Below are 23573 nucleotides of genomic sequence, written 5' to 3'. Positions count from 1 at the left end.
CTAAAACTCTCTACTTCACTTCATGCTTAGGCACAATCACAAGTTTGCTGTGAACAGATTGGAGCACATTACCGACCCTCAAGCTTGAAACCCAGTGATTCCCACATAGGCCACACAACATCAACCATGCACAACAAACTGGGTCATTTTTAGCTGATGGCCCTGGAGTGCTTTGGGGAATTATTAGGGGCAAGAAGGCCTATATAAATCTTGCAGTACAAAGTAGTAGAATCCTGGAAAAGTATTTCTATCTTTTGGTGCCAGACAGCCGTCTACATCTGTTCTCTGTGCAATAAAAAACAATAGCAATATTGGAAGTGGTTGATAAGTTGGAGTCACCAGAGTAGCAGGACATTGTTCTCCTCATCCACCAGCTACAACTAGTTTTAGGAAGGTAGGATGAAGGAGCAGTATGTGTAGGCTAGAATGTCCACTATGAATGAAGACAGCCTGCTGCGGGGGAGGGGGCACTACCTTGTGCAGCATGCACCTGGGCACAAAATGACCCCACAATTTATCTAGTATCAGTAAACCACACATACTGAGCTTCCATGCATGATGAAGGCAGGAGACCACTGTTTTTGTATCTGGACAGCTAATGGTCTATCATACCAGAGCAACACAAGTTAAAATCCTTGGGGCAGATTTACAAGCCCCTTGCGCCTCATTTAGGCCGCCGTTGCGTCACTTTTGTGACGCAGCGGCGGCGCAAATCCTGCTCCATGGTGCGGGGGTACTTACAACATGACGCATCTGGGAGATGCGTCACGTTGTAAAGCCCTGCGCCACATGTAGGCGTTCCTGCGCAGGGGGGGGTGGTTCTGGCGCAGGAACGCCTCCTAAAAGTGGCTGAGTGAAACCTACAAGATTTTGCTCAGTCACTTTTAGGCCCATGCTGCGTCAAAACCCTGCGCCTGCCTGAAGCAGGCGTAAGGATTGATGCAGCATTAACTAGATAGGGCCCCCAGAGCATTGCTGGAGATGCGTCGCGCTTGCGAATCAACTCCAGCAATGCGTCACTTTTACAGCACAGATGCGTCACGCATCTGTGCCGTTTTTGCCCCATGGTGCGCTGCATTGTAAATGCGGCGCATCCATGATGGCGGAGCTGTGGCGCACAATAACTGGCGCATCCCTGCTGATTTGCAGGGATGCGTCAGTTATTGTAAATATGCCCCCTTGTTTCTATGCAATATTGAGCTGCTGCTACTCTGGCCTGTCACCACATAGTCTTGATGGATCCAAGTTGGGTGGGCTCTGGATACCAGAGCTCTACTAAATAGAAAAGAAAAAGGAAAGAGCTATTGCACAGTGGATGTCTGATTGTTCAGTTCACCTGCGGAATATAAGGTCAGCCAGAACAGCATAAGAAGGTAATATGGTATTACATTTTTAAGCCATACAGAAGACTTTCCTCCAATTCAGGTACATCTTTCAGATCTCAGGAGTTCAATGAAACAATCAATAAAATAATCATATGCCCTTAATCTGTCAACCTCAACCTTTCCTGATAGTTATTCTAAGAACATTTCAAATGTTTTCCCCAATACATTATTTGTTAACATTACATGTACTACAACACCCGTGTAGAGATGGAAGAATCATTTAATTGCTGGTTATGGTACATAGAAAGTGGCCTGTTGCAAGACTGCATGCATCTTATTTGCATGCAGAAAATGTGAGAGGTGCTTGGACTGATCTGCAGCTCCTCTAAGTGGTTATACTTGTTAACTCCGCAGTCTCAGTACTGGCTGTAAGAAATCAGTGCTACACTATTTGTTAAAGCCTATAAAGTATTTAATGAGAGGATAATCCATGCCCATGAGTTTGAACATCATCTACATCAACAGTTCTATCAAGGCAATGAACAGAAGATGACTTTTAAGAATCACAAATTTGGAAAGCAGATTACTCAGAATATATCCTTGATGCACTCTTCCTAACACAGTTTTTCAATAAATTAGACCTGAACAACGTCATTAGCAACTATCCAGTCATTTACTTACATTTTATTTTTAAATTCCAAACACAGCTATGAAAGCATCTGACAAAAACATTGACTGATATTTGGCAAGGTACATATATTCTATTTATTCCATTTTTAATAATATGCATTTTTTTACTTCTGTCGTGAGATTAGAAAGAAGCCTTCCAATTATACAGCGTTGGTTACCTGCATAAGGGCCCAAGGCAAATGTTTCTGGTTTGAAGACCCCTATTACCCACCTCTAGAAGGTGAATCTGTGCCAGATTTCATGTAGAACTTAACTAAATTTGCTGTACTCATGAATTATATGCTTTACAGCTAAACTTAGTGCTGGCATATTTTATGTTATGTGCCTAATAATTCCTTATATAAAGTTTCAAGACTGTACCCATGTCTCTCATTCTAATTGAGAATGTTTCAGTCCTAAATATTAAATTTCTTCCCAAGTCAAGTCAATTCAATAAATCTTTATTCGGCCAAAATTCACCATGTGACAAATACTATTGTATCCAGTTCGAACATACAACATTCTAAGAGCAATACAAAACTAGTACAATACAGTATCAACCAATCACTTTCAAATAGAATATCAGTTTTTCTCACAAGGTAAAACTATTAATAAAAGTCTAGCAGTAATACAGCCAGCAATCATTGTAGCAATCATTGTATTAAAAACAGTTTGTTAGTAACAATATAAAAGAGCAAATTACACCCAGGGGTCTAAGCTTCCATAGGTTTCCTACATCTCACCACAGCTCTAAGAAACGAACGGACCGTGAGACAAACATCATGGCTATTTAGTAGCTGGAGATAAAATAGCACTCCTCTACATTTGCGGTGCCCTGGGGAAATTAATAAGGGTTTAAGAAAGCATTGAAACAATCAATTCAAAGTTATGGAAAAAACACATAAATGTTACAAGGTTTGGTCTACCAAGTCATCAAGGCAGAGCTGAACCTCCCAAAGCGCTATAGTCCTCCCAAAAACATAAAAGCACTACAGTCTTCCCAAAAACACAAAAGCCGCCAGACCGTTCCTCCCCTGAAATGGAAGAGAATAGACCTCTCCCAGTGTGTAAGATCTAGGGTCACGTACAGTACAGGTTCAGCAGGCACTATAAACCTATAGTAACCCATCACAGAACTCTTGTTTAATTCATTGTGCAACCTTTGTGTTTTGCAGAGTTCTAAAAAGTGATTTTTCACCTTTGATTTATCACCCCTTTTAATACTTAAAGAGACAGTTTACAGAGCAAACAATCCCATTGCAGATAAAGTTTCAGAAATGTAATCTAGCCAAATAATTGTACGCCCTTGTCCAAACTGAGACAGTTGGTGATAATATCCTTGCACAAACTGGGTTTATGCAGAGATTAGGATCAGGGTTAGGCCACACACTGACCCACAACAGCAAAGAAGTAAAATGTACTTTATCTGAGATGTACTGTAGGTTTAGCTCCAAATGCATGATGAAATTTGAGCTGGAGTAGGGTAGATAGAGTAGCCTCCAGCAAATTTGATTTTCCTCGGCTTGGAGGAAGGAAGCGATAAGATGTTCTCAGACCGCTGCATCATATAGGGCTGCAGAAACAGACTGAGTGTTATAAATATTTAAAAGAGGGGAGATGCTCCCTTTCCCTACAGTTCTTGGTAAGTTGAACACTGCACCAGCTGCCCTTCTGAATTTACATCATGAGCTGTTAAGCTGTGTGTGTCATGAGCTCATGGCATTGAAAATAATCCCAAAATATTTGAAGCTACTCATTGCCTGGCCCACACGCCATAATGTGCGACTTCCCATAGTTTGTTACTAGGTCTAAACTGCTCATTAAGGAAACAAAGTGATCCACTAGCACCAGTAAAACTAGTTCATTGGCTTACAATAACGTGGGCAACTGACTATGAGCAATCTTAGGGGTATTTACTGCGAACAAGATCAGGGAGGGGCCCAAACCATTTCAGTAAGTAATAAAAAGCAACAGGACCAAAATGCACCCTTGTCCAACCCCTCGTGCAAGGGAGAATATAGCTGACAACTTACCTGTGGGGTCAAAACGTACTTTCACGGCTAGATTTTCATGTAAGATATGTCAGAAGCTCACTAATGCATCCTCCACCCCAATATCCAATAACATCAGCCATAGCTTAGTCCTGATAACACAGCTCAATGCTGTGGAGAGGTACATGAAGGTCAGGTACAGTGGGCAGAGATTGACAACAATATAATTGTTAACTATTAAATTCAAATTTAAGCACTGCTCCACCGTGCCCAACGCAGAACGAAAGCCAAATTGGAAGGGACAGAGGATGTTGCTGTCTTTAGTCCATGAGCCAAGGTGGTTAAAAACTACCCTGCTAATTATTGTGATTGTGCTATTGACGAGGGAAATGGGCCAGTAACAATTAGGCAACATACAATCTCCTTTTTTGAAAATGGGCACAATGGTAGCTAGAGCCTGTGAGTGAGGAATATTATTGCTCAAGGAGTTATTGAAAACATTAGGGCTCAAGGGTCCCCACAAATCAATGTTGCACTTAATGAGCTTCATTGGTACCCTATCAGGTCCAGGGGCTTTCCTAAATGAACTCTGCCGAATAGCAGCTTCCACTTCCACCACTGATACTGAAAATGGTGTAGAATGGGATAATCTACCCTGCAAAAGTTGACAAAAGCTATCCCTTCCCTCCAAATGGTAGATTGCACTAAAATGCAAAACCCATTCTGGCCCCAAGATATTACAGCTCAGGAGTGGGCTTTACGGGGTATTCCTTTACCTGATCTTCTTGACTGTATCCAAAAACACCTTGCTATTTTACTCTACCACAGTATGTTCCAAAATCTCCCAATTGTTTTATTGTAGTGCATCCTTCCTTGCCTTAAAAGTGTTGTATAAAGCTTTGGAGCTACTTGAACCTCATCCCAAGCCTTTGGGTAGGCAACAAGGGCCTTCTTTAACCTAGGTTTGGCTGCCGTGTAGTGCCCCTCAAATCACTGGGGTCCCCCTGATTAGATCCATAAGGTTTCGACAAAAAATGTCTGATACCCTGGCTTAAATTATCATAGTGAGCTAGCATACGCCCCCACTAATAGCTGACAGACAATTGAGGAATTTCTCCAATTTGTGCCTTCAATAGTGTGGCCTGGGTTTCCTGTGGTTCCTTTAAATGTCAGATGAGCCTGAGGCTATAAGCGGAATATTGGGTAACAGGAATTGCTTCAGCAGGGCAGTTAGTCCTGCTCACCTGCAAGTGTCCCTTAGCTAAAAGGCTTTATAGTCTTTCCAACCTCCCCTTTACTAAACCATGCTAAAAAGTTCCTCGTCACATACCTATAATCAATGACCAAGACCTGATTGTGTTCTCTGTATGAAGCTATGGGTAATGAGTCTCCTCTAAACATATCGACATGGTCGACCAGGGCATGTGCAGCTATATATCTTACCAGCTCCTCGCATCTGCTATCATATTGCCCCACAGATAATACCTCGTATATTGATCCATCGGCCTTTGAGAAAGTTGCCAGACACAAAACATAATATGGCTGGGATGTTGCACAAGTCCCCAAGGACGGCAAGTTTGAAAGAAAATAACATTAATGGGTAAAATGATCACACACAGAACTTGAGAAGTCATTGTAAAAAATAATTAAATAAAATGTTTTCTTCAGTCAGCAACACTAAAATGGTGGACCTCCCAGAGTCAATGGTCGTAACTTCCAATTGCAGACTCAAGTTCATCCAAATAGAATGGCCACCTGTGGCTCTGCCACAGAAGAAGGGGATGGCAGAGCAAGAATGGCTAGTGAAGCCCTTGCAATATGGCAGAGAAGTATCCCAGGTTTCTTAAATACTGAATTTTACCGATTCGGTATTTAAGAATCGGTAATTGTGATGTAGGAAATAATTCTGTAAAAAATACCGAATCAGTAAGATTCGGTATTTACCGATTCTGTATTTGCCATTGATTCCTGTGGGCCAGGAGGCCCATAGGAATGAATGACAATTACTGAATCGGTAATTACCGATTCAGTAAAATTGGGAAAAAGTCAAGGGTGGCATTATGTCACTTTGACACCCTGTTGCACCCCTGATTAATGCTGGTGTGCACATGTGGCGTACATACATGCCCTTCTGTCACATGGCACAGGTGTAAATGCACATTTATGCATTTACATAGGAATTCCTTATTTACCACCAACTAATAGTTGATGGTAAATAACGAATTCTTAAAGCCCAGAAGCACTGTTTGCAGTGCTTCCTACATCTCATTTACCGATTCGGTAAATACCGAATCGGTAAATGATGATTCGGTAAATACCGAATCGGTAAATACCGATTCGTTATTTACCGAATCGGTAAAATAGCCTCCTACATAGTAAAAGGCTTTTACAAGTCGGTAACGGACGATTTCGGCCGTTACAGACCGGTAAAAGCCTACCTACATCTGGCCCTTAGCTTCTTGGCTTAGGGTAAGAACTGTGGGCCTCGAGCCAGTCCCACATTTGACAGAGCTTGATGCAAACAGGATGGCAAAGATTGCTGATCCCTCACTTAACTATTGGACAAGGTCACTGAAGATTCCACATTGTGGGCATTTCTCTGTGAACAGAATACAGTGGGTTTGTAGAAATAACCTAATGGGAAGAAATCAATATTATTCTCCACTACAGTGCGACTTCTAAGTCAAAACAGGAGACTTTGTATCAGAAACGGAGATCTGAAGTTCACTATCACGCAGTCTCCTGGTGTGTCAACTAATTCTGGCCCAATCCAACCACAACTACGAAACAGCAGAATGTTTCTAGCAAATTGGAAAGGCAGCCCTCTGAGGCGCAAGGGTGAATCTAAGGTATGTTGTACAACTACTCAATAGATTCCTTCTGCCCACTAAGCAGAGGAAGGACCCCATTAAGAACAATTAGATAGGGACAGGCGGCCGAGGGAAGATTAACTACAACATGGTTGGACACTGTTGGCCCTGAAGATGGGATAAAGTGGTGCTTGAATGACTATGGCAAACGTCCAGGTGTTGTTCTATGCGGACCCTACAACTATGATGAACGGAGTGGGAACGGCGACCACTGTGGCGCAATGGGGAGCCTCAATTCGCACCACATAATCACAGAGGGGGAGGTCCCACCCGTTGCTGCCGCCACCATGGGGAAAGCTACTCGCAAAAAAGACCTTGAACCAGCAGGGTAGACACAGGAGGAAGCAGGGGAGAGTATGTTGATGGAGACTAACCAACCATCACAAACTGAGCCATCTGACAGACCCATACTTCAAGAAAATCTGCAAGCCATAGAATATCAAGAACAGCCATAGAGACTAAAATAGACACCCTCAGAGAGGGCATGGGTCTTCTAAGAGAGGACCACTTCCAATTGACGGAACCGATCACCATGGCAGAAATAGAAATAGTGGGCATATCTCTGTCACTGTCCTCAGCAAGTGACAGGCTTGCCCTAGAGACACAGGTCCGCACACTCAAATTAGGGTACAAAGACGTGGAAAACTGGTCATGCCTTAACAATATATGAATAGTTGGGCTGCCTGAAAAAAAAATCGAAGGCAATGGTATGGTCGAATACCTGGAGGATTGGATCCGAGAGGAGGTAGTGGAGGAGAGCCTCTTCTCTTACTACACTCTCGAAAAAGCCCACAGCATGCCCACTAGACCCCCCTTCCTGTGGGCTCAAATTGCCCAGTAGTAGCAAGACTGTTGTTCTATAAAGATTGTGATCATGTTCTTTGTCGAGCTCGACAGAAAGGACAGTTGGTGGTAAACAACAGCACAATTAGAATATTTCCGGATTTCTCTAGAGAACTCCAATGCCAGCGCTCAACCTACCTAGCGGCACAAAAGAAGTTCTGTCAAATGGAAATCCAATACGCCATGATGTTCCCTGCACTTCTCAGAGTGGTGACCCCGACTGGCACAAGATTCTTCAACACACCACAAGTGGTATCGGACTGGATAATTCAACAGCCTCATCGGAAACCTGATCAGGCCCCACAAGATAGGTGCATGAGGCAGAGTGGTCTCCAGCGAGGGAATGGGGCCAGATCTTGGGCAGCCCCTTCTGAGACCCAACAAGAAAGAGACAGAGTGGTGAGAGCAGCTGCATCGATCTGTGCTCATGGAGCTGGTGAGACGTCCTCACTGACTGGGGAGGACACCAAAGACTCAAGACTCAGACCATAGCTCCGGTTTGCTGGGAGAGCCCAGACAATATCTTGAAATTATCTAAACTAAAATGTGGAATGCAAGTTTTGGGGAGGAGAGGCCAGTTACAAGTACTGTTAGAGTGCTTGAGAGGCAAAGCACAGGATTTAGTTTGTTATACTAGATTTCCTGAGGACCGGAACAAGAACAGATGCAGAATACACTGGATGGGCGGAATGTTCGGGGGGCTGAGGATGACTCGCTTACCCTCCACCAAAGAGGCTTGTAGAGGCCTTCCCGAGTATTTCTCTATTGTATTGATGAACAAGATTTTGCTCCGATATTATGCCGCTCTATAGGTAACTAGACACAATATCGAAAACAATATATAGAATGGACAGAATATCGAATTGAAAATATAGAATGGACATAATATAGTGGTTAATAATATCGACATGCAGGTAAATAATATCGACTGTCAAAATATCGAAGTACAGAATATAGGCATTAAAATATATTGATTTTTTAATAATATCAATTTTTAAAGTGTTTTGTATGTTAGTATATGTGTTAAAAGTGTATATTATTTTTGTAATGTATGTTTATTTATTTTTTAAAGATAAGAAATGTATGTAAAATAATGTTTGCGTATTTTACTTCCCTATAGGGTTGTGGGTTTGTAGGGGATTAGTGTGGGAAGTAATGTAATTATTGTAAATTAAATATTAATTTTGAGGATTTATTAATTATTTTTTATGTAATTTTGCTTTTTAGTTCTGTAGCGGGTTGTGGGTTTATAGGGGACATGGGTGGGAAGTAATTTAATTGTAAATAAGTAAATATTTATTTGTATTTATTGGTATTGATGATTAATTTATTGTTAATTATTAATTGGTAATTAATTTTTAATAATCAATTAATTGATAATTATATTAATTGTAAAAATGTATTATTCGGAGTGGTTTGTGGGTTTATAGGGGAATCGGGTGGGTAGTAATTAAAATTATTTTTGTGTATTGATAATTAATTTATGGTTAATTAATTATTAATTGGTAATTTGTTTATTACTTATTACATTTTTAGGATTGAAAATTAATTGGTTGTTAATTAATTATTAATAGGTAATTAATGTTTAATACATAATAATTGTTGGTATTTATAATTAATTAATTAATAAATATTTTGTAATTGGTACTTAATTTTAAATACATTTTTTATTGGTATTGATAATTAATTTATTTTTATTTAAATAATAAATCATTACTTCCCCTACCATTGCACTCACTGGAGTGAGAATAGTAATTTTTACCCTCTGGCTATCCAACGCTTTCCCTACTGTTGCACTCATTGGAATGGGCATAGTAATTTTTATCCTCCCGCTATCCAACGCTTTCCCTACTGTTGCACTCTCTGGAGTGGGAACAGTAATTTTTACCCTTCCACTATCCAACGCTTTCCCTACTGTTGCACTCTCTGGAGTGGGAATAGTAATTTTTACCCCTATGCTATCCAACGCTTTCCCTACTATTGCACTAACTGGAGTGGGAATAGTAAGTTTTACCCCTACGCTACTTAATGCTTTCCCTACTGTTGCACTCTCTGGAGTGAGAATAGTAATTTTTACCCTCCCGCTATCCAACGCTTTCCCTATTGTTGCACTCACTGGAGGGGGAATAGTAATTGTTATCCTCTCGCTATGCAATGCTTTCCCTACTGTTGCACTCACTGGAGTGGGAACAGTAATTTTTACCCTTCTGCTACCCATCGCTTTCCCTACTGTTGCACTCTCTGGAGTGGGAATAGTATTTTGTTACCCCTACGCTATCCAACTCGCTCCCTACTGTTCTACTCGCTGGAGTGGGAATAGTACATTTTACCCGCCTGCTATCCAACAGTGATGAAAAAATGTTTTAAGAGCTTACATATATTATTTATTAATTTTAACATTTTTAAATTGATTTCAAGTATGTTTTACTTAATTATATTGATTATTTATTTAAGTTAATGTTACTTTTAACATATTTTACAAATTCGATATTTTTACATTCTTTATTTTAACCAACGATGTTTTGTCTTCAATATTTTTGTACTTACCTGCTTGCAGATAGGGAGACAATATTTTGTACTTCGATATTTTGGCTTCGATATTATGTCCATTCAATATTTTGCTCGTCAATATTATGTCAGTGATCTCACTCTATACAAGAGCGTAGGAAAGAGAGACGATCAAAGAATTCTTAACCACACTATCCCTCCCGAAATTCACTGCAGATTACGTGGAGACATTGGGTGCAGCCCATAGCATACAGGAGGTTGAAGCAGCAACCAAGGGATTGGCTGAGGATAAAACCTTGTGTACCGACGGGATCCCAGTCGAGTTCCATACTGCTTACCTAGAGGAACTGGCCCCCAAATACCATGCGAGAAGGTCTGATAGTACCCCTCCTCAATCCCAGTAAAATACCATTGGATTACAGAGAATACAGACCCCTGTCCATGCTCAATCTAGATTTCAAAATATTGAGTAGGATATTGGCAGCGAGACTTCTGCCATATATGACCACCCTCATACACTCTGATCAAGCGGGATTCATTCAGGACCACAACACAGTGCTTAACATACGGCGCCTCCTGTCCAATGCCCACAGCCATAACGAGGAGGAAGAGGCTGTCTTTGCAATAGACATAGAAAAGGCCTTTGACAGCCTGAAATTAGGTTTTTGTATGCAGTCATAAAGAGAATGTAGTTGGCGCTGGGCTTTCTGATGTGGGTCACCCTGGCCAGAATTCGGACAGGCCGAACATTCTTGGAGCACTATAGAGTGAAGAGGGGGACTAAATAAGTCTGGCCTCGGTCCCACTGCTCTTTGCATCAGCCATGGAGCCCCTTGCCAGACTTGTTTGGACTTGAAATGATATCAAGGTGTTCAAATAGGGAGGAATCACTACCATATAGTGCTCTACATAGACAACGTATTGATTTTCCTACGTAATGTGGGGTGTGCCCTGGAGGGGGCGAGGGGACTGATGACTGAGTTCAGAATGTTTTCAGGACTCAAAGTCAACTGCCAAAAATCCAGACTCTTTCTGGGAGCTCTCCAGTGGGAACCCTGTTGCCTGGCATACCTAGGAGTTCAAATATTTCCCTCTCAACCAGACTTGCGAGAAGGGAATGTCAAGGCAGCCATTAGATCCCTGGAAGCAAGTATGGATTTCTGGAAAATGCTGGCACTGTCTGCAGCTGGAAGGGTTGCACTCCTAATTATGGTAACGCTCACTAGGCTGTAATATTTCTTCACGACCCTGCTTATATGGATCCCAAGAACACAATTTAATATACTAGACTCTCTGATTGTGTCCTTTCTCTGTGGAGGGGCTGAAAAGGAGTATCCCTATTGACATTGAGGCACCCAACACATGATGGGGGTCTAGCGGTCCCCGGCTTTGAGATATACTAACTAGCAGATAAACTGCAGCGGTTCACACAGTGGCTTGTGGGGCGATAGCCACAGGACCGTGAGACTGGACCCTTTGTACCGGACCTGGATGTACTACTGCGGGTGTTGTTGAGGGTGGGCAAGTCCCAACTGAGATCACAGGCGAGCTCCAGGTGGTGAGAACATAGCTTTGTCTCTTACTCTCCAGACCTCCCTATGAAAATGCTAGATATCCTACCAAATGGGGGACAGTGGAGGGGAAATGGGGACTGGATATTGGTGGGGGCGACAAAGATTGGGAGCCTATTCAGAGAGTGGGAGCTTCTCCGATTCGAAGATTTTCGGCCAGGGGTGGACTTTTCCCATGGCCACTTCTTCCTTTATAGACCAGTGAATGCAGCCCTCCAGAGCCACTGCAGGGCTGGTACTTCAGAACCCAAACACCATAACTCTTGCATGGATATCATCACAGCAGGAGGCAAAATTAGAGTGGTCACATGTCTCTACAGAGCAATAGCAGGTGACACTCTCCGACCATTGACCACATTGAGGGACAGCTGGACGAAGTACTTAGATACCCCCATAGCAGATAAGGACTTGGAGAGTATGCTGAAGAGAAACCCCAGGGTGATTACGAATACCCTTTTCTGAATCATTAATTTCTCCATCTTATATTGGGACACTGCAGAGGCATTGTTTATTTTGCCAATTAATCTCTTTCCAACCTCATTACAGTAGCAGTTGTGTACCATAAAACTATCATGAGAAATTGGGGTGTTGGTTGCATGGGGCGTGAGCCCTTTTCAAGCAACAGTCACAATCCTTGTCAGGGTGAACCACCAAAAGTCACTAAATTAACCTGAGCTTAAACCTCTGGTAGCTTGGCACAAAAGCAGTCAGGTTTAACTTTGAGGTGATGTGTAAAGTATTTATGCAGTACACAAACAGTAACATAGTAAAAATAAAACACAAGAAAAATTCCCCACCTATTTGCAAAAATAGAGTAAATTTGATTCATCATTTGACACCAAAACAACAAAAATTCCAATCAGTAGAACCAGGAGATTTGCAATTTAAAGGATTTTAGGTAAGTTTAATGCTTAAAAGCATAAAGCACCACTCACTGTCACCTGACTACGATGGCCCACAGACCTGATTCATGGACCAGGTTAGTCCTGCTGAAAAAGTTACTGTCCCAAAGTCTGGCATGTAGAGTCAAGTTCATGGTGGAGGAGGCTGCAAGGAGCAGAGAGAGCATCACAGATGGTCGTCACTGCAGTGCCTATAGCAGGCAGGATGTCGCGGACAGTCGTCACTGTAGTGCGAAGTTCCTGTTATGCGTTGCAGATGGTCTTTGTTGGAGCTTCCAGTTGGTGGTCACTGCGGGCTATTGATGCTGTAGCACAAAGTGCTGATTTCACGTTGCCTATCATCACTGTAGCGTGAAGAGGTGGGTACACTAGAGTTTCTTGTTGACAGTCAGCGCAGATGTCCAGATCTAGGCACAAACAGGTCCTTTAGAGGTCGTGAAAAGCCCAGGACTTCAAGATTTCTCCATTCCTTCCAAGAGGAGCACAACTGATTCCAAACCAAAGGTTCAGGAACTGGAAGGCACCTCTTGGGAATCAAGAACAATGCAGCAGAAGCCAGCAGGGCTCATGCAGGTCTGTGTACAGGTCCAGGAAGGTCCAGTGCAACAAGCCAGCAAGGCAGTTTGCAGGGAGGCCTCTGGATCGTGTTCTGTGCCTGTAGCTCTAAACAGGTCAGTCGACTGACTCTTGGAGTCACTTATGGTAGCCTGGGATGCAGAGAGTAGTTCCAGGCTTCCTTCTCAGACAGCAGTGCAGGCCTTTAGCAGCAGGGCAGTCTTCTGGCAGCAGGGCAGTCCTTCTTTTGTAGTATCCACAGTTTCAGGAGTATACTGAAGAGTTGGCCTGAGGGTCCAATATCTGTAGCTGGTCCCAGCTTTGAAGTGGAAGAACCTTCTAGACCCCCCATTTGGTTCTGCAATTTCCTTTCTTCCCCTGCCCTTGTCCCAGGATGCCTGGAGTCACAAAGGCTAGTGCGATGTTCTGTGTGTGTGAGTGTGCTGAGGCAGCTTCTTTGAAGTGCAAGTGTGGTAGGTGACAACTCTACACCCAGCAAGTCAGGATGGTCCATTCTGCCAACAACCAACCCCCCTTTATGATACTGTCTAGGAGGAATACACAGAGGACAACTGCCACCTAAACCAATTCATGTGACTCAGGAATCGGTTGCAGGCACCAAATGGTTAGGAAAAGAAAATGCCAACTTTCTAAAAGAGGGATTTCAGAATTGTGACTTAAAATCCTACATTATCATTAAAGGGGATTTTAAATGACAATTATATTGAAACCAAACTTTCTACCTGTCCCCAATCAAACGTTAATACTTATGAAATGTAATAAGGTAATCCAATGTTATCCAATGGGAGAGATATGCCTTGTAGTGGTGAAAAACTAATTTAGGAGTTTTTCACTACCAGGACATGTAAAAATAGAAAGGACATGCCCAACTTTTCAAATACGCAATGTACCCTGCCCTATGGGCTGTTTAGGGCCTACCATAGGGGTGACTTGTATGTTTCAAAAAAGAAGATATAGGAGGGCAAAAGGTATATTTTGCCAGATCGACATGGCAGTTTAAAACGACACACAGGTTGAAATGGCAGACCTGAGACGTGCTTAAAAGGTTACCTTTGAGTGGGTGATACAACTAGTGCTGTAGGTCGACAAGCAGCATTTAATTTACAGGACCTGGGTAGCTATTGTAACACTTTACTAGTGACTTATAAGTTCATTAAATATGCCAATGTGGAGTACTTCAATTGAGAACAAGCACTTTAGCACTGGTTAGCAGTGGTAAATTGTGCAGAGTCCTAATGTCAACAAAAACGAATTCAGTGAAGTCAAAAGGTTTGAGGGGACAATCAGGCCAAGGATGTCATGTGTAACACTACCTTTCCATTACTCCCACAGTATAACTAAATCATCAGGAACTGTCAAAAACATATATATTACAGTGAGTGGAAGAAAGCACCACCATGGGGCACTTCATACTAAATGTGTTTTCAGTTGTGTGACTCTAGATAATAAGCATCTGTATGCTTGTATAACTGAGTCTGCTCTCAGACTTATCCTGAACACACTTACCTATGCTGAACCCACACAGCAACATAGACTGAGCTATCTCTATCATGCATGCACGTTATGAAAACACTTTCTACATAGCCCAGAATGCACGTAGACACTCCTGACCTACCAACTAACTGGCTTTAATGAGTAAGGGCCATATCCAGCCTCACTCCTTTTCGGATCTGCCTATCATATGTTATGTTAGCTGCAGCAACAAATCACGAGAAGAGGACACAACATGAACACACTACCCTCGTAGGCTAAACGACTGCCATGTACTCTTCCAACCTCATCACTCACAATTGTGTTATACATTAGGCAAATGTGGCTTGGTGACTCGGCACGGATAGAAAGCATTTTATGAATATAACTGCTATACAATACACCTATTCTCCTCGCCCCACACTCGCGAAAAATAATACATTTTCTCTGTGCATATTAGGAAAATGGTTGCACCTCCACACTGGGTGAAGAAAGACATGGTTAGGTCAACAACAGAGGTAGCCTAAGTACGAAATAAGATACTCCCAAAAAGACTTCAGGGCTCTCACGGTAACTGAACTATTTATCATCCACTCCTGGTTAGTCATATAAGTAGTTAGCATCTTGAAAGAGAAGCAGCAGAGAACAAACTGACATGGTGAAATATTTATTTACAAATTGGCCTAAGGTATGGAACAGTCTTACTTTCGATGTGGTTTTTGAGATCTCTTTCCAAGGTTTGAAATGTGCTTTGCATGCCTCCTTAGAGAAGTCTGGCTTTAGCGATTATTATCTTTTGCTACACAATATTACAAAATTGCGATACAAAGGTTAATCTGGCAGTTATGTTTTGGTTCAGTGGTAGGGGGGACACTAATGTTTCTTTCTTTCTTCAAATGGAACAAGATGTGCTAAATTCGCAGAACGACTAATAAAAATGAGCAAACTGTGTCAACTGGAAAAAATGTGAAATCGGTGGAACCTGGAACGTGTAGCCTTGAAGAGAACATCCTGCCAGTTGGCTTAGATGAATGTGTACGCTGCAGCCGAGGCCCGTGCAGGTAAGAGCGGTGGGCGGTAGGGCAGGCTGGTGAGCAGGGGGGATTTCGAAAGACGACCACGAGGGAAAATTAATATAGTTAATTTTCCCTCGTCATCGTCCTTCCACATCCATCCATCACCCGGCCCCACCAGCCCACAGCTCTTACCTGCATGGACCGCGGCTGGTACACTGGCTAAATTTTGCGCACACTGCCATCACTCGCCTTATTACAGAAAGCAAGCTACAGGCTGCGACCATGAGCATGTGAGCATACTGTATAGTTAGTGTAAGACTGTTCACTGACAGGGTATGGGCATGTGAACCTCCTGCCTCAGCGTGCAAGTCCTTAAGTTCACCCACAAGAAACCCCTTGAAAGGGAACCAGTAGGAGTTGAGGACCTTTCTGGCCTTTTCTGAAAGCCATCCACCAATCCTGGTGAGATAAATGTTATTATCATAGGACAGGTGAACAACCATCACATTCTTCAGTGGCATCTTTGCCCCTCCACATACCTCTGATATTTGAGGAAATACAAGTGCAAAGGGGATGCCTTCATTTAAATAGCAAAAGACACACAATTGATGGACGGAATTTGGAACAAATCAAAACATTCACCCACAGTCAAGAGATCTGGGTTAAATCCATCATTCTTTTGCTCACCATACCACACCAGTCTAGACCTGACCATATGCAAATCAGTCTTGACCCTGTGCCTCATGGTAAAATGTAAATGTAGGCATACTTGTAAAGCACACTGATACTCCAGAGTGTCCTGGCGCTGTACTCATACTGCTAGGAAACCCTTCCTGTTTTTTCCCCGTGAAATGTCAACTCCTGGGAATCCCCAGGGTGCAACCAGGCATCCCTAGCGCTGTTGGGGGCCATTGGGGAGACTAAGCAAGCTATTGCCCAGAGTTTCAGCGTGGGACCCGTGATTAGAATAGGCACCGAAGCGAGAAATCAGGTCCGAGGAATTATGAGCCCAAGATCCGCCGAGGCGGGAATTTAACCCTGGTCCCAGGCCAGACCTCTGCATCAGGGTCTGCCCTCTAACCATTGAGCCACACTTCTCTGCTCCTAGGAACAGTCCTGGCCGAACTGCCAAGCATTTTTTTTTTCATTTCAATAGGGGCAAGGTGCCTACAAACCAGGCAAACCATTGAATGAGCGACCATGGGAAATAGGGTCACACCTCTGCATTAGAGAACAGTGTGATAGAACCGAAACAGAAGGGTGTTCGTTCGTCCTGCTTTTTTAATGCTGCCCCTGTCTTCCACTAATGTGCTCTAATTGATAATTTGTTAAAATATCATCTGCCGAAGATTTTACTGGTGGATGCAGGTAAAATGCGAATTCATAGTGAACTATTGATTAAGAGTAAGTTTAGGATAGGAGGGACTCCCCAGTCGGGGTGGAGAACTTCGCACATAAAAAGGTAGACCTGCCCTATCTGTTTTTTTTGTGCAGACTTTTCCGCCTCGGTCGCCGGGTTTCCGCAGTCATATACGTATTATTACCTCTTAGTTTGTGCAAACAAAAAAATTTGAAAGTTTTACCTTTGTGAATCAGGCCCAAAACGCCCAACTCAAACGTGGGCTGTAAAGCAAATGTGGCAACAGTGGAAAGACTTTCGAGATGAAGATACTTTATCACCAGTAATGCACTAATGCAACTCAGGTGCACAGTTCGCTGAGTCACACTTTCTGCTGCCAATTTTGCAAGCATTCTTACATGAGGGTATATATAGTAGCGATAATCATAATCACACTCTCCCGGCAGGAAGGACACACGCTCTGTGAATCAGTATTCCGGACTGTTCCGGCTCTGCTAGAAATTTATTTTATTCATTCGCAATCATTTCCGTGAAACCTGTTTCCAAATGTTACTTCTCAGACCTTTTCCTCGGTGGATTCGAGCAGCGGGATTGTGTTACTTTATGGATTTGTGATTTCTTTAATAGAATAGAAACGTTCATTCGCACAGCAGCCACAAACAGACAATGGATTAGTTAATACGCGTCTTTGTGCTCCCAAAGACTGTGTCAGACTCATAGGGACTCGTGTTTGAATAGTCCTTTGTTTCTTTTCACTGCAGATGGGTGATGTTCAGGTTTCTGCGTGCACGCGCTTTCATTCAGGAGACAGACAGTATGTCAGCATCGCATGTGCAGGCCGGTGACCAGCACTAACGCTGTTTGTGACACAGCACATTGGCACATAATGGCATTCAATATTGTACAGGCATATTCTAACCAAACGGGTTTAGTAGCCCGAGCTGGTGAACTAACTGACTTATTTTTTCTTCATTTTTTAAAACATCAGTACTAAAAACATAATTCTCTAAGTATCCTGGACAAAAATTCCAGAAATGTGTGCTATCCCGTAAGTAGATGAACTCTGCAACTACGCAGGTAAGACATATTATGCATCTACTAATAATTTGTCCTTAACAAGTGTGTCAATGTATTGACAAACAACATAATATGTAACTCAAGTCAATATCTACCTGTTTTTGATTTTGTGAGATGTTTCTCCCCTCTGCTTCTGTCTGTCATAAACCCAAAACAATGCTGACCTTTCAGAAAAGTCGTTTTACACTCCTGTGGGTAAAGAAGGGTGCTATTAATGCACCATGGATCATATTTGTGCTTTATCCAGTCTGGATTTAGTTAACACATTTCTCCATATACATTGAATAGGTAAAACCTTTTATGCATCAGGCCCTTGGATCTTTTCGCTGGTTTTATGACTTGAGCCACCTTTTATAACATGTGTCAAGGAAGTTTGAAATTTGATTTGCATACAGTACATTAGAAACTCAAAATATAGGGAAGGCCGAATGCACCAGATGCAAATGCAGGGAACTCCCTCTCCTTTGATGGAGATGAAGAAGCATAAGGTTAACTGGTCTCGAAATTATTTCTTTAGGCCCAAATATATGAGAACAAGTGAGTTTCTTTTTTTACTACACAAAATGAAAAGTCCATCACAGATAGTTAAACCAGTTATATAGACTATGCATATTGGTTCAGATAGCTAAGCAGGATATTCAACAATTTTTCATTCCATCGAATGGCATTCTAGCATTTCTTTCCACCAGGGGAAACACTGTAGTCAATACCACAATGTGCCTTCACAGTGCAGTCATTACCTCGACTATGACATTACCACGCCTTCCTTTACCACACAAGTCGTTACAACGACTTGCTTTAGGGCATGCGTTGTTGGACTGGTGTTCGATTTTACCCTGCTGATACATTGATTGGTGTTGGAAAAGTAATGTATATTATTTCGAAGGCCAGCAACCCCCTAAGGCAAGTAGTCGTAACAACTTGAATGGTAAAGGAACGTGTGGTAACTGTGCAACTGGGGTACTGACTGATGTGTAAAGGCATGCATGGGAAATGCTTACAGGGTTCCTTCATACAACTTTCCACCAGACATTAAACGTGTGGGGGTGTGAGTCGTTCTGTTGCAATTGCCAGGCAATGGATAATTTAGTAACTATCAAAGCAATGAAGGAGATCTTAACCAAGCACTGAGGTTTTCACCTAAAAACTATAGCCAGTAGATTAGGTCTAAGATCTAAAACAAATATCTGAAATAGGCAGCAAAACTGTATATTCATAATTATTTAGTTTCATGTTGGAGAAAAACATATGATCCAAATCTTCCCCACGTGCTAGTATCTGGCACAGCATCAGGTATCCCCATCCCATTTAATAACATCTTCAGGAGTATAACAGAAGTAATACAATAGGTTGCATTGCTGGGGTTTAAATGCGATGGAGACTGAAATAAAATGACTATCAGTTTATAAACTCAGGCATGATCCATGCATGCATGCTTGATACTTGTCAATTTTCAGTCTAGTTTAAAAGGCTATTCTTTTGTTCACCTGTATAGAGAGAGTAAAAGGAAGGTTGATGAGACAGTTGTTACCAAGAGAATGCATAACAACGTGGTGTCTCAAAAGATTTCGAATAAAGAAGACTCAAATTTGATATTTAAAAAATTCCATACCCGAAATAACAGCACTATCAAATTCAGATACTAGTAGAAAAGGTTTTGTGTTTCATACTATCAAAAACTGGTTTAATTTGTTCAATGATGTACCCTTACCATGTAGTTTCAATAATGGAAAATACCATGGATTGTGAGGGGGGGAGCGGGGGTACAAGATAGGCCCAGAAAGTCAAGGCACTACGTATTCGTTTTTTTAATGTAGATCATATTTTCTGACAAAATATGGTTAAGAGAAAGATTTCTTTTAAAAACATGACCGCACTAAACTTAGCTAGTGTATCATTGTATGGAGTTGTAAAAAAATATCAAAACAAGTGATTTGGCTGTGTGGGCTCTGATTCAAAAAGACGAGTCTTCTTCCCATGGCTGCCCTAAAATACAAGTATTGTAAATGCAATAGGTCTCGCATTAGAAAAGTTGGAGCTATTGGTCTTGTAAATGACAAATATTTTATTTATTTGTTGGTTTTTAAAATAGCTAAATTGATAGCTTTGTTATTTACAACGCCAATAGTTATAACTTTTGTGAATGTGACACCTATAGCATTTGGAATGCAACATGTTTTGTATTTACGTGACTTAGATGGCAGCTCTGGTCGTTAGGCCACATCTCTAGAGAGCAGGCGAGTGCAGCAGGGGAGAGAAGCACAGCAATGCAATAGGTCTCGCATTAGGAAAGTTAGAGCTATTGGTATTGTAAAGGACACACTTTTTTATTTATGTGCTTGTTTTTAATTTAGCGAAATTAATAGCTTTGTTATTTACAATGCCAATAGTTTTATCTTTCGCAAATGTGACACCTATTGTAACACAATATGTGTTGTAGCACTGAGTGGTGTGAGGGTGAGGGGTGTGAGGGTGAGGGGTGTGAGGGTGAGGGTGTGTGAGGGTGTGTTAGGGTGAGGGTGAGTGAGGGGGTGTGTGGGTGAGGGTGAGTGAGGGGGTGTGAGGGTGAGGGTGTGTGACGGTGTGTGAGGGTGAGGGTGAGGGTGAGTGAGGGGGTGTGAGGGTGAGGGTGTGTGACGGTGTGTGAGGGTGAGTGAGGGTGAGTGAGGGTGTGTGAGGGTGAGGGTGAGTAGGGGGTGTGAGGGTGAGGGGATGAGGGTAAGGGTGTGTGAGGGTGAGGGTGGGTGATGGTGAGAGGGTGCGATGGTGAGGGTGTGTGAGGGTGTGTGAGGGTGAGGGTGTGTGGCGGAGTGAGGGTGAGAGGGTTGTGAGGGGGGTGAGGGTGTGAGGGGAGCGAGGGTGTGTGAGGGTGAGGGGGTGTGAGGGTGAGGGGTTGTGAGTGTCTGTGGGTGTGGGGGTGTGAGGGGGTGAGGGTGAGAGGGTTGTGAGGGGGAGGGGGCTGTTGTGTGTGTGTGTGTGTTGGTGTGTGTGTGTATATTTGTTATTGTGGAGTTTTAGTTATAGTTTTTTGGGTGTGTGTGTTGTGTATGTGTGTGTGTTTCTATATAAATGTGTATTGTTTTTCTTATCTGTGTGTGTTGTGTGTGTGTGTGTATTAAATGAAAATGTCAGATGTGCAAATGTTCCCTAACGTTACTTACGTTTGTTAGTGTAGCGGTCTAGTGTTTTTTTGTGTTTATGTTCTTTTTTTGATTGACTTGTTTCACAGCCAATGAGATTGGTACGTTGTGTTACGTAGCGTCCTAATTGGAGCGCGTAACTTTGGAAATCCCCTGATTGTCGACCGTGCCGTTCTTGGAAAGCGTGCCGGGTTTGCTGTCTGTTTGCTGCGTCGCCTGACAGGTAATTTTTTTTTTTTAATATTGTTTTCTGTTTGGTATGTATTTGTTGACTTGCATATTTTTTTCAAGTTTAGTGTTTGTTTCGGTAAAAAAAAAGTCTTCGTTAAAGTAAATTGTTTATTAGTTGACGGTGTCTCTGCTGCGTATGAACGCAATGTATAGCTTTTGGATGTTCATATTATTTATATTTTTGTTGTATTGTGAACTATTCGATTGAATATATTGGTAAAAGTTATTATTTTGTTGTAATAGTGCAACATGTTGCATAAGTGCGTGACTTACCTTTTTATAGTGGGAAAGTTTAGTTATTTTTTTAGTAATTTGTATTCGTAACTGCCGTATTTGTTCGGGTAGTATTGTGTTGTTCAAATTTGCAAATTTTGTCTATTTTTTCTGCAGCATAAATTTCAAGGGCGTAAAAACATTTAGAGAAATGATTATTTGTTTGTTATTATAAGTGATTCCCGTTAGTGTTCTGTTTGTTTTGTGAGTCTGTAACATTGTATGTATTTTGCGCCACCATCGGTCAGAATAGTGTTGTTTTTGTTCAGCTATGAGTATGTTCTACATTTAGCAAAGTTTTAATTTTGTAAAGCACCACCATTTAGATTGGTGGAGATAGAACATGGGTGTTTTGCTTTTTTTTGGGTGCACACTTCTTCTAAACGATCACGACTTTCCTCCCTCTTTCTGACCATAAAAACCTTTTTCATAGTACTTGTTGCCTCATCTGCTTTTCTTCCTGCCTATGTCTATAGCAAACATACATGTTTCGAAGCGGATGCCTGACAGTCGTATGCTGGACCCCAAACTGTGGTGTATGGGCGGCTGTGGTGTATGGGCGGCTGTGGTGTGTGGGTGGCGGTGGTTTGTGGGCATGTGACGTTAGTTTTTTCTTGTACTTTATTTGTTTTTTGTTCAGAAAGAAGATATGTGTTGCATTAGGTGAACTAAAGGAAGAGACATATATATTGCATTCTCTGCATTAGAGCTGTTCTGTGTGGGTGGGTGAGAGTGGTGCATGGGTGGTTGAGAGTACGTGAGTGGGTGGGCGAGTGTGTGTGTGTGTGTGTGAGCGTGTGGAAGTTGGTGTGTATGTTTTTGTATGCTATGACATTTTTTTATAAAAACCTGCAAATAAACATATTCTTCGCCTGTCCTTAAGTTTAGAATCGGTTATTTTTTATCTTGTGCCCTCGACTATATTTGCTGCAGTAATTTTCCCTATCAGATGATTGTTACATGTATGTGTTTGAGTTTCCCTCAATTTTCTTGCATTTGTATTCAGCGCCGTTTGTTATGTTTCCTCGTACTTTATTTGTTTTTTGTTCAGAAAGAAGATATGTGTTGCATTAGGTGAACTAAAGGAAGAGACATATATATTGCATTCTCTGCATTAGAGCTGGTCTATGTGGGTGGGTGAGAGTGGTGCGTGGGTGGTTGAGAGTGCGTGAGTGGGTGGGTGAGTGTGTGTGTGTGTGTGTGTGTGTGAGCGTGTGGAAGTTGGTGTGTATGTTTTTGTATGCAAGGCCTTTTTTTCATAAAAATCTACAATTCAACATATTCTTCGCCTGTCCTTAAGTTTAGAATCGGTTATTTTTTATCTTGTGCCCTCGACTAGATCTGCTGCAGTAATTTTCCCTATCAGATGATTGTTACATGTATGTGTTTGAGTTTCCCTCAATTTTCTTGCATTTGTGCTCAGCGACGTTTGTTATTTTTCCTCGTACTTTATTTGATTTTTGATTAGAAAGAAGATATGTGTTGCATTAGGTGAACTAAAGGAAGAGACATATATATTGCATTCTCTGCAAGCACCCTGACTAAGAGGGTGAGTCACTTTTGGGACAAAGCATCTAATGAATGGTTAAAAACTGTTGGACGCTACTTGTAGATGTCATATAGATTTCTGTACTTATTTTAAAATTCCCATGTCATTGTTTTCTACGCCGTAACAATCGACTGTACCACTTTTAATAATTGCTAACAATGTCACTGATTAACTAGTGAACTAACCTGCCCAGACCCCGGTC

Source organism: Lissotriton vulgaris, chromosome 11 (genome assembly GCF_964263255.1).
Source record: "Lissotriton vulgaris chromosome 11, aLisVul1.2, whole genome shotgun sequence".
NCBI lineage: Eukaryota > Metazoa > Chordata > Amphibia > Caudata > Salamandridae > Lissotriton > Lissotriton vulgaris.
The sequence above is the reverse complement of the archived record's forward strand: the minus strand, read 5'-3'. Positions refer to the sequence as shown.